Below are 10,772 nucleotides of genomic sequence, written 5' to 3' on the forward strand. Positions count from 1 at the left end.
CACCACGCCAAATCCACTCTCCACTCTTCTTCCCCCTGCACTTTCCTAGGAGAGCCCCCGCATGGTCTATGCCAGCAGAGTCCTTGCCTCCTGGCTTCGTGTTGGGTTCTGCCAATGCAGATCCCCAGCCAGAGGGCTCCCTTACAGGTCCTGGGCTGGCTGTATCCTTTGACCACAAGTCACCACTGCTCTCCACATGGCCCCCTCTATAGGGATTTCCTTCTGGATTCCAGAAACCATTCCCTGTCTTCATCCCTTCAGGCCTAGGGGGGGTCAGTAATTCTGCTGTTATTAGTTCTGGATGACCACGTTATCCTTTGTGAGTCCCCTATACCCTATCCCAACCTTCATAAATGGCCCCTTCATAAAAGCCTCCTTGAATTATACTAATTTCAGTGTGCCATCTGTTTCCTATTTGAACTCAGACTGACATAGCAATTGTGAAATCAGAAAATAGTTCCTCAAAATGGGATTCTGGAATTCCGTTGCTCATGTATTTGAGGAACACAGTGATAACCTTGCTGGGGAAGAATGAGGAAGTGAGTAATCCATGGCATGTGGTGACATCATCATCACACACATTATCAATGGTGGAAGCATGGGAGGAATTGTAGGTGATGGGCAAGGCGTTAAGAGATCAAGTGGTGCTGGCACTTAATTGCTATGGCAACAATGGTGATTAAAAAATAGTAGAACCAACTGGATTCTTTTACTATCCTAAGAAGTTTATATAGGGAAAAAGAGAAAATCAAAGCTATGGAAATACAATTAAAAAGACGTGTGGAAAACCAGAATGCCTCATGGTGGCACTGACAGGTTCCTTATTTCTGTTAATTGAAGGGTAAATATGGCTAAGAACTAAGCCTAGGATCTGACTGTTAAAGTTGTAGATTTGCAGCAGCAATTAAATGTGTAACACGGCCAAGTCTCTTATGCCAAGGCAAAGTTCTCGGGGAGGAGTGGGACTGTCAGATACAGGAAGGGGATACAGGATGCCCGAAAGCCAGGCCTGATGGGGCTGAGACTTTTGAACCTCTGTTGTCCTCTGAACCTTTTATTCTGGCTGAAGGAGCTATCTCTCCTTTGCATAAAAGCCTTACAATCATTGTTCCCAGGGCAGTTGCCCGATAAGCTAATGCTAATTCTCCTTAGGTCCCCTCCCTTACCTCTTATTACCTTCAGGCCCATAACAAAGTACAAGGCCTGCTCCAGAAAAAGCTAGCTGTGCTCTTAAAGACATGCAAAACCTTGCCGAGGTGGACAGTCAGGATGGTCAAGGGAAAGGTCAGGGAGTGGACTGGGAGGATGGTAGACCGCCGATTCTCTAGGTGTGGTCCCTGGACCGACAGCATCAGCATCATCTGATAACTTGTTAGAAATGCAAATTCTCAGGCCTAACCTCAGGTCTATAGAATCAGAAACTGTAGGGGTGAGACCCAGAAATCTGTGTTTTAATAAGCCCTCCAGGTGATTCTGATTCGCACTAAAGTTTGAGATCCCCCACTCCCTGACATAATAGATCCATTAGATTCCCATGTTCCTGAGTCTTCAGACGCCTTCCTCTACAGCACTGCTACTCAGAGCTGTTGTCCCAGATCAGAGGCATCAGCATCACCTGCATCAGAAAATGCAGAACCTTCGACCCCACCCTAGACTTACCAAGCCAGATTCTGCACTTAAAAAGATGCTCAGGTGCTGTGCCTGTGCATTAAAGTCAGAGAGGCCTGTTCCACAGCGGTGGCTCTCGAACTTTGGCATGGATCAGAATCACCGCACTGTGAGCAGCACTGTGCTCTGCAAACCTGCTCACTTCTCCCTCACCACGGCCCCTGAGAAGGTCTGAAGGATGCTTCCCTCACTAAGGTATTCGGAAGTCCTTGAAGAGCTCTGTGGTGACTGTCATCTATAGGCTGGAGATGAGAGTTGGGGACAATGCAAAGGAATTGGGTTCCTTGATCTTAAAGAGAATAATGGGACCCTACAGTAGATGAGGCAAGGTGGCCATGCTTGCTGGTCAGAGAGGAGGTAGCCTCCTGCGAGCCACAGAGGCAGAGTGGCCATCAGAGTGCTGTGATCTGTAGGGAATTGTGGCGCAGCTCTCTAGAAATGAAATACTTGGGCAGCCTGTGAAGGTGCTGCCTGACAAATACAGGTGAAAAATTCTAGGTTTCTGGGTAGAAACTGGAGGAGGATTCTCGGCCTATTACCCAATTCCTAGACCTAAGTCAGTTCATAAACTTGGAGACGTCAATGGAGGAGGGTCCCTGCAATGTGGTCACAGATGTATATTGTGTGTCTTCTCCAAAGCCTTCCTCAGAATGGCCTGCAGCCATTTACCAGGGAAATACCAGCTATACACGAGTGAGAAGGAAATATACTAGATCTTTCCAAGGTTAATAGATATTAGCCCTGAACTCACTCTGATCCCCAGAACCCTGAAGTGCCACCATCATCCACTAGTGAGATTTGGAGCTTATGCAAATCAGGTGATGTATGGAATCCTAGCCCGTACATCCTAGTCTGTCTAACGTGGTGTCCACAGGATCAGGTATTCATCCTATGTTTTCCCCTGACTTCTAGAATGTGTAGAGAAAAGGGAGATACGTAATAACTGGCAGAATGATTAGATTGGTCCTTTGACCAATGAAATGAAGGCTTTTGTAGTGAAAAGGAGGGCAAAGTGGAAGCTCCTGTTGGTGGAGATCCCTCCAATGCTCACTTCCATGCCTACCACACCAAGAAAGTCAAAAATGATCCTTCAACCTGGGGGAAACCACAGTGATTAATGCTACCACCAGAAACTTGAGATATGCAAACGTGACAATTCCCAGGACATCCCCATTTAACTTACTTATCTGGCTAGTGCAAAAGCCAGACGGGGCATGAAGAAAGAGATCTTTGTACATTTATTCACGTAGTGATGTCAGTCACAGATGCACCACTAAATGTGAAATATTTACTGTGGTAATTCCACACAGCCCATAACACCTGGCATTCAGCTTCTGACCTAGAAAACATTTCTCCCCCCAGGAAAATCTGAAGCAGTTTGCATTTACATAGCGGGGCAAATAGTATACCTCTGCTATTTTACACCAGGACAATATCAAGTTTCCTTTTCTCTGTCATGATACTGTGTGATGGGAACTTGATCATCTTGATACCCTACAGGATGTCATTCTGGTCCATGACATTGATGGAATTATGTTAACTGGACCTGGTGAGTAGGAAGCATCAAGCACTCTAGATGCCTTTGTAAGACAAATGTATGCCTGAGGCCAAGAGGCATATTATGTAAGTGAAGTTTCTAGAGGGTCATTGGTCTGGGTAATCCTTCTCTAAAGTGGGAGACAAGTTGCTTGCCCTTGAATTTCACAACACAATGATGGAGACACATTTGGTTTGGAGGAAGCCGACCTTGGACTCCTCCATCTTGAAAGGAATAGAGTTTTTCTTTCATGCAGTAAACACGTATTCTGCGTACACATTTGTCTTCTCTGCCTGAAGTGCTTCTTCCCGCCTCACTTGTAGACTTACAGAATGCCTTATTCTTCATCACAGAATCAAATACAACGTCATCTCTGATAAGGGGACCCATTTTACAGCATAGGAAGTAGGGCAGTGGGCTCCCGCCCATAAAATTCTCTGGTATTACGATGTGACTTATCACTTTGATGGCAGTGGCAGCCTGTCTGGAGTGGCTGCTATCATCATGCTGGCTGTGGCAGGGAGGTGTGGCCAGGGCGGCACACTCCACAGAGCCAGCAGGAGCTGAGGACAAGTGGGAGCCCTGCCCCTTCTGCGTTGGTGGGGCAGGAGCTCCCTGGGTGGTGCAGCTGCGGCTGCCCAAGTCGTGGCTGTGGACTCGGGCCTTTCACTCCACAGAGCAGGAAGAAGCCCCACCCTTCCAGGTACAGTTACAACTGCCCAAGTCAGGACTGTGGACCCAGGCATCCCTGTGCTCTTGGGGGGTCCAGGAGCAGGCAGAAGCCTCGCCTATCTGGGTGTGGCTGCAACCGCCCAAACCACAGCTGTGGACCCAGGCATCTGGGCACTCTCAGGGGCCTGGGAGCGTCCCCCTTCCCCCTGCAGGCTCAGAGGTGTCTGCTCCCACTGCCTGGCCTCTTCCCACTCCCATGCCTGCTCCGATCTCAGAGCAAGGTTGGGGCCAAGGCTGAGTGCTGTCATAGCCTGGCTGGGTGTGAGAACACTTGGGGCAGTGCTAACATGCCAGCCCCCTGCCGCCTTGGCCCCCTCCAGACTTTAGGCACTAATCAGTACAGGAGGGAAGCCAAGGGGAAGTTGAGGGCATCTTGGCACAGGCTTGCTCCTTGGCACAAACAGCAGCCTGGGCACCATCAACAGCAGCAGGAGGCAGACAAGCTCCTGCACAGAAGGCCTGCTGCACAGAAGGGAATGGGTCTGTGGTGAGGCTCCACCTTCAGGCCAGGGAGGGCCTGAAAGCTGGGGGTGGGACTGCCAGTCTGAACTTGTGGTGCCTTTTCTGGGCCCACCCATGGCCACCCATGGACTAACCAGTCCACACTTTGGCCTCTCTGAGGCCCACAAAAGCCCCAGGCTTAGCCAGAGCTGAACAGATATCTGGATGATCATCTGTAGAGAGAAGTTTCCCGCTCCAGGGCCTCCTCTGAGCTATTCTGTCACTCCATACAGCTCCTCTTTGCCTTGCTCATCCTGCACTTGTTCACATACCTCATTCTTCCTGGACGCAGGACCTGCCAAATGGCGGGGCTGAAAGAGCTGTAACACAAACAGGGCTGAAACATACCCCTTGCTCACCACATTGCGGGAGAAAAGGAAAGAAGAGCTGTGGCCCTTTGGAAAGCCCAGACCTGGGAGCTCCCAGAGCCAGGGCTGTGACTCCCTCTTTGAGGCCCTGAAGTTCCTGGAGCCTCTGAAGTTCCTGGAAGCTCCAAGCTTCCAGGTGCCACCATGCTCCCTGGTGCCAGCCATAGAAGCTGCTTGCAGTGCACTTGGTCCAGCTGCAGCCTTTCCAAGAGCCAGCACCTGTGCTGACACCTGGAGCTGCCCACCCCACTGCAGCAGCCAGCATGCTTGCCTGTAAGCAATGACCAAACCCCATGCTTGCTCACTCACATACCCCTTACTACTCCACGCCTGGCTTGCCCTTGGCAGGCATGGCATCCAGGTCAGTGGCATGAGCTGAGTGCAGCCTGCCAGGCTGAGTGGGAGGAATGAGCCCAGTGGGCCCAAGCAACACTCGGGCAAAGGCGTTACTTGCCACAGAGGCTTCCAGCCAGAAATACAACACCCAGGGATCCTGCAACAACTTGGAAGCAAGTAGCTTGAGAGAACGGTGAAACAGATTACTAAAGGTTCATTACAGTGCCTGCTGGAAGGCAACACCCTCCAATGTTGGAGTGCTCTCTCATAGGATACAGTGTGTGCTTTCAATCAGAAGTCAATATATGGTGCCCATAGCCAGGCTGCATAGGTGTAAGAACAAAGGGATAGTGGTGGGAGTGGTCCCTCTCACTATCATACCTAATAATCCATTTAAAGACTTAAAGACTATCCTTGTAGTCTTAGGCTCTGTGGATCTGAAGGTCCTAGTGTTCAAAGTGGTAATTCTTCTACCAGGAAAAATGACCGTTGTTCCAGTGAACAGACAAATAAGAAGCCTTCTTTCTTCGCTGGGGCAATTGGTCCTGATTCCCAGGGGATGATTTTGTTGCTGGTATATGGTAGAGCCAGAAGAATGATGTTCAGGGCACCTCTTAGTCCTCTCTTGCTCTAAAGTCCTGGTCAGTGGAAAACTGTGACAACCCAACAATGTCAAGACCTCAAAGATTCAGATCCTACAAGAAAGAATGTTAGGGTCATTTCACCAGGTAAAGACACCCATCCACCTGAGGTGCTGGATGCGGACAAAGGGAACCTGGATCGAGTGATGGAAGAAGGCAGAGGTGATTAGCAGTTTAGGCCCCATTTCCAGCTATGGAAATGGGGACTATAAAAACTGGTTTTATGTTAGCTTACTGTTTGCTCCCTGTATTAGCTGCTGCTGCTGCTTCTTTTTCTTCTTCTTTTTTTTTTCTTTTTAGAAAGAGTCTCACTCTGTCACCCAGGCTGGAATGCAGTGGTGAAATCTTGGCTCACTGCAGCCTCAACCTCTTGGGCTCAAGTGATCTTCCCACCTCAGCCTCCCAAGTAGCTGGAACTAGAGGTGTGCCCTACCACACCCAGCTAATGTCTTTTCTTTTTGTAGAGATGGGGTTTCACTATGTTGCTCAGGCTGGTCTTGAACTCCTGGGTTCAAGAACTCCTTCTGTGTCGGCCTCCCAAAGTGCTGGGGGATTACAGGCATAAACCATTGCTCCTGGACTCCTGTATTAGTTTTTAGGGTTATATAACAAATTATCACAAGTTAAGCTGCTTAAAGCCACACCCATTTATTAGTCCACAGTTTTGTAAGTCAGAAGTCTAGGCCTGGTGTACATGGCTGGATTCTCTGCTCAGGGTCTCACAGGACTAAAATCCAGGTACTGTATGGGCTGCCTTCTCATCTGGAGCTCAGGGTCCTTCTCCAAGCTCACATAGTTGAGGCAGAATTCAGTTCCTGTGACTAGAGAACTGAGGCTCCATTTCCTTGCTGGCTGTCAGCCAGGGGCTGCTCTTAGCTCACTGAAACCACCCACACTTCTTGCCACAAAGCCCTCTCCATCTTCAAGGCCACCAATGGAGGGTTTTTCATGTATCACACTTCAAATCTCTTTCACCAGGAAGAGCACAGTTCCTTTTAAAGGCTCACCCAATTAGGTCAGATTTACCTAGGATAACCTCCCTTTTCTAACTGATTTGGGAACTCAGTTGCCTCTGCAAACTCCCATCACAGCAGCCCCTTGATTTGTGTTTGACTGAATAACTGGGAGAAGGTGTGTGGCATTCCAGGGTGCAGGAATTTGGAAAGGCTATCTCCGAATTCTGCCTACCACACCATGCCTCACTTTTACCCAATTCCTTATTTGAAGAACACCAGTGGAAGTCATGCTTTAGGTTTCAGGGGGAATTATGCCGGATTGAGGTTGACTCTTGATAAAACAGTAGCCAGTGGGACTTTGTGCATTCCCTTTGATGAGGACATGAATTTTCCACCCATATCAAAGATAAAAGTGTATACTGAGGGAAGAAAGAGAACTGTGCCAGATATATTCTATTTGTGCCTCCAGATCTCTTTCCTCCTCTCTCTCTGCCCAAGTAGATGGACCTGTGTTGATTACATCAATGGCTTCCCTTGCCCTTTGACTCTGTTTGCTTTATCAAGCAGGGAGATCTAGCAGGAGATTAGAGGGAGAAAAGAGAGTAAGGTCAGGTTACTTATTTCTCGGGCTTCCTCCCTGTAGGCTTGCCTTGGCTACCTGTCTCCCACAGCCGGGGGCTTCTGCTCCTCTGAGGGCAGTTATGACTCTCTCCTCCTGGATTCCAGCAACTCCTGTGCCCCCCATCACCCTTGTAGGCCTCAGAGGCCCTAGGTTGCTGCAGTATCCCCTGTATCTCTTCTAGGTTTTGCCTACACCTTCATAAATAGTCCTGTTATTAAATCTCCTGAATTATCCTAATTTGAGCGTGCCATCTGTTTTTTGTTTGGACTCTGACTGATTCAAGAACCTATTAAGAGATAGACACAGGAATGTGGCAGATGGAAATACAAATATTACTTTTATTACCATCAAAACTGATACTGGACAATATGGCTTAGGTCTGCTAGGCAGACAGGTTTGCTAATATTTCACTCCTGAGGTCAACCACAAGGGCCGGCTCCTGTAAAACTTAGGGGCAGGCATGGAGGCAGAGCAGGGTGCATGCTTTTTCACAGAGGGGAGGAAGGATGTGGCTGAGCTGAGCATTTCGGCTTCTTCTTCTGCCAAAGTTACCCACCAGTTGAGTCACTTCCCATCCCCAGGGTAAGAATGGGAAGGTGGGGCAAGAGGCCGGGAGCCTTATCCTCAAAGGCTCCTTCCACATAGGAACAGAGTCCCGAGAGTGCCAATATTTTGAATAGTGAATGACACTTTAAATAAAATCGAAAGATAAGCAAAAACAACCAAACGTTTAATATCCAGAATTTTTATAAAGAACTCCTCTAAACTGATTAATTAAACACTGAGAATCCAACTGATAGCCAAGCACAGTGGCTCACGTCTATAATCACAGCACTTCGAGAGGTTGAGGTGGGAGGATCACTTGAGGCCAGTGGTTTGAGACTAGCCTGGGCAAAAATAGCAAGACCCCATCTCTACAAAAAAATATAAAATTAGCTGGTGTGCTCCTGTAATCTCAGCCACTTCGGAAGCTGAGTAGGGATGGCTTGAGTCCAGGAGTTCAAGGTTACAGTCGTGCCACTGCACTCCAGCCTGGGCTACAGAGCGAAATCTTATCTCAAAAAAAAAAAAAAAAAAAAAAGAAAGGGGATGAAGACTTCAAATAAGCAACTCACAGAATTTTTATTATTATTACTCCTGAGGTTGGACATCTATTCAGATACTAATGGCCAATAAATATCTGGAGAGATGTTCAACCTCAGGACTAGTTGAGGACTTGATTCTTACAAGTGTTTTTTCCCCTTCAGGTTGGTAAACATTTTAAAGACTGACGTTATCCAGTGTTGATGAAGACATGGGGAAACAGACACTCTTAGGGGCTGTTTAGTAGGAATATAAGTTGATAAAACTGAAGGACAATTTGGCAGTGAATTTGAACCTTAAATGTGCACATCCTTGACCCAGAAAGTCTACTTATGGGGACCTAAGCTGGAGAAATATGCATATTTGTATGCCACAAGAAAGCATGTACAAGGATGTGTATTGCTTGTTATAGTAAAGATTTAGAAACAATATTGTTACCTATCAGTAGGGAAACAATAAAAACATATCTTTAATGTAAACACAGTTAAAAGACTGGCTAAAGGGAGAGAGCACAATAAGGTAAATTGATTTTTTTTTTATTTTTGAGATGGAGTCTTGCTCTGTCATCCAGGTTGGAGTACAGTGGCACAATCTCAGCTCACTGCAACCTCTGCCTCTCAGGTTCAAGTGATTCTTCTGCCTCAGCCTCCCAAGTAGCTGGGACTACAGGTGCATGCCACCACGCCTGGCTAATTTTTGTATTTTTAGTAAAGACAGAGTTTCACCATGTTGGCCAGGCTGGTCTCAAACTCCTGATCTCAGATAATCCACCCAACTTGGCCTTCCAAAGTGCTGGGATTACAGGCGTGAGCCGCTGTGCCTGGCCTGATTTTATTTTTTTAAGGGAAGACTTCCTATATATATTGCTAAGGGGAAAAACCAAGTTGTAAAAAATACATACATAACACCATGGGTAAAATTCATGAGTGTAAACATTAAACGAGGGAAGGATAGGATTGTGTAGTCAGGGTTACTGAGATTTTTTCCAAATTACAAACTTAATGTAAAAAACTGTTTATACCTGTACCCTTTGAGTTATACAAATGCTGGTTGTATTTAAGTTTGCATGTGGTTGAGTGTGCCGTTAGTTACCATTCCATCAGTTGAGACTGCCAAGGGCCTTTGTGTGTTACCAACAGCATGCAAATGTAAGGGAGGGGCCCAGAAAGGTTTCTGGATGAGATCCAGAATATTACCACCCAGTAATAGAACATAAACTAAAGATACAGGGCCGGTGATAGGAACTTCCTTTTAAAGACAAAAATGTATAACATGGAACAGCAAATATTATAATATTCTTCTAAGAATATAGATGAAAGCTCATGCAAGCACAAATTTTGTAAAGTGACTCAATGCTGTTTTGTATAATGCTATTATTATTCAATGTACTGTGTGTGAGATGATTCTGTTTAAATCTACTGAAATTTTAGTTATAGAGTTCTAACGTAGATGTACCATGGATATTCCCGTATGAATGCTTGGATACAATAGGAAACTATGAAAGAAAAATTTTACCCAAGATTTAGTTTCCTTTTTCACATTGTTACAAGCTGTCATGAATCCATGTAATATGGACTATTACTGGTAAAATTGAGTAAAGTAGGAAAGAAAAATTCCGAAGCTTCAGAAATGCAGGCTCAATGGCTCAAAAAATAATAATAATAATAGAGTGACACTTGAATGTTGATATTCCTAAATCTAGATAGCTATAACTGAACACATGGTTGGGTGTGAAAATGTATAACATGATATATGGAATCTGATTTGAGCAGACTGTTGGAAAGTAGTAGAAAGATTAGTAGCTCAAACAAGAAAGTTGAATAGAAATGAGGATGCTCTTGTTTAGAACAAGATAGGAAAGAGTTTAAAGAAGACTGGATGAAATAAAACACATTAGTATAATGTGTGAAAGACAAAGATTGCTCTTAGACACTGAAGTCCCTAATTCTCTGTCCAACCTCCACTATAAGTTATATGAAATTATATACATTCATAAATTGATATAAATACATAGCCCCAAAGCCCCAGGGTTTGGGTCTTTAAATTTCTTTTTCCGAGAGATCCAAGTATTTCCTGCAATGTGCACAATGCTAGATCTTTGGATGGGAAAAGCAAGTTAGTTCTGGGTTATCTTGATTTTGGAAACATTTAAGATGAAGTAAGAAGGCCAACCTGGCCAGGCTTGGTGGCTCACGCCTGTAATCCCAGCACTTTGGGGAGGCTGAGGCAGGCAGATCACGAGGTCAGGAGATCGAGACCATCCTGGCTAACACGGTGAAACCCCATCTCTACTAAAAATACAAAAAATTAGCCAGGCGTGGTGGCAGG

Source organism: Piliocolobus tephrosceles, chromosome 1 (genome assembly GCF_002776525.5).
Source record: "Piliocolobus tephrosceles isolate RC106 chromosome 1, ASM277652v3, whole genome shotgun sequence".
NCBI lineage: Eukaryota > Metazoa > Chordata > Mammalia > Primates > Cercopithecidae > Piliocolobus > Piliocolobus tephrosceles.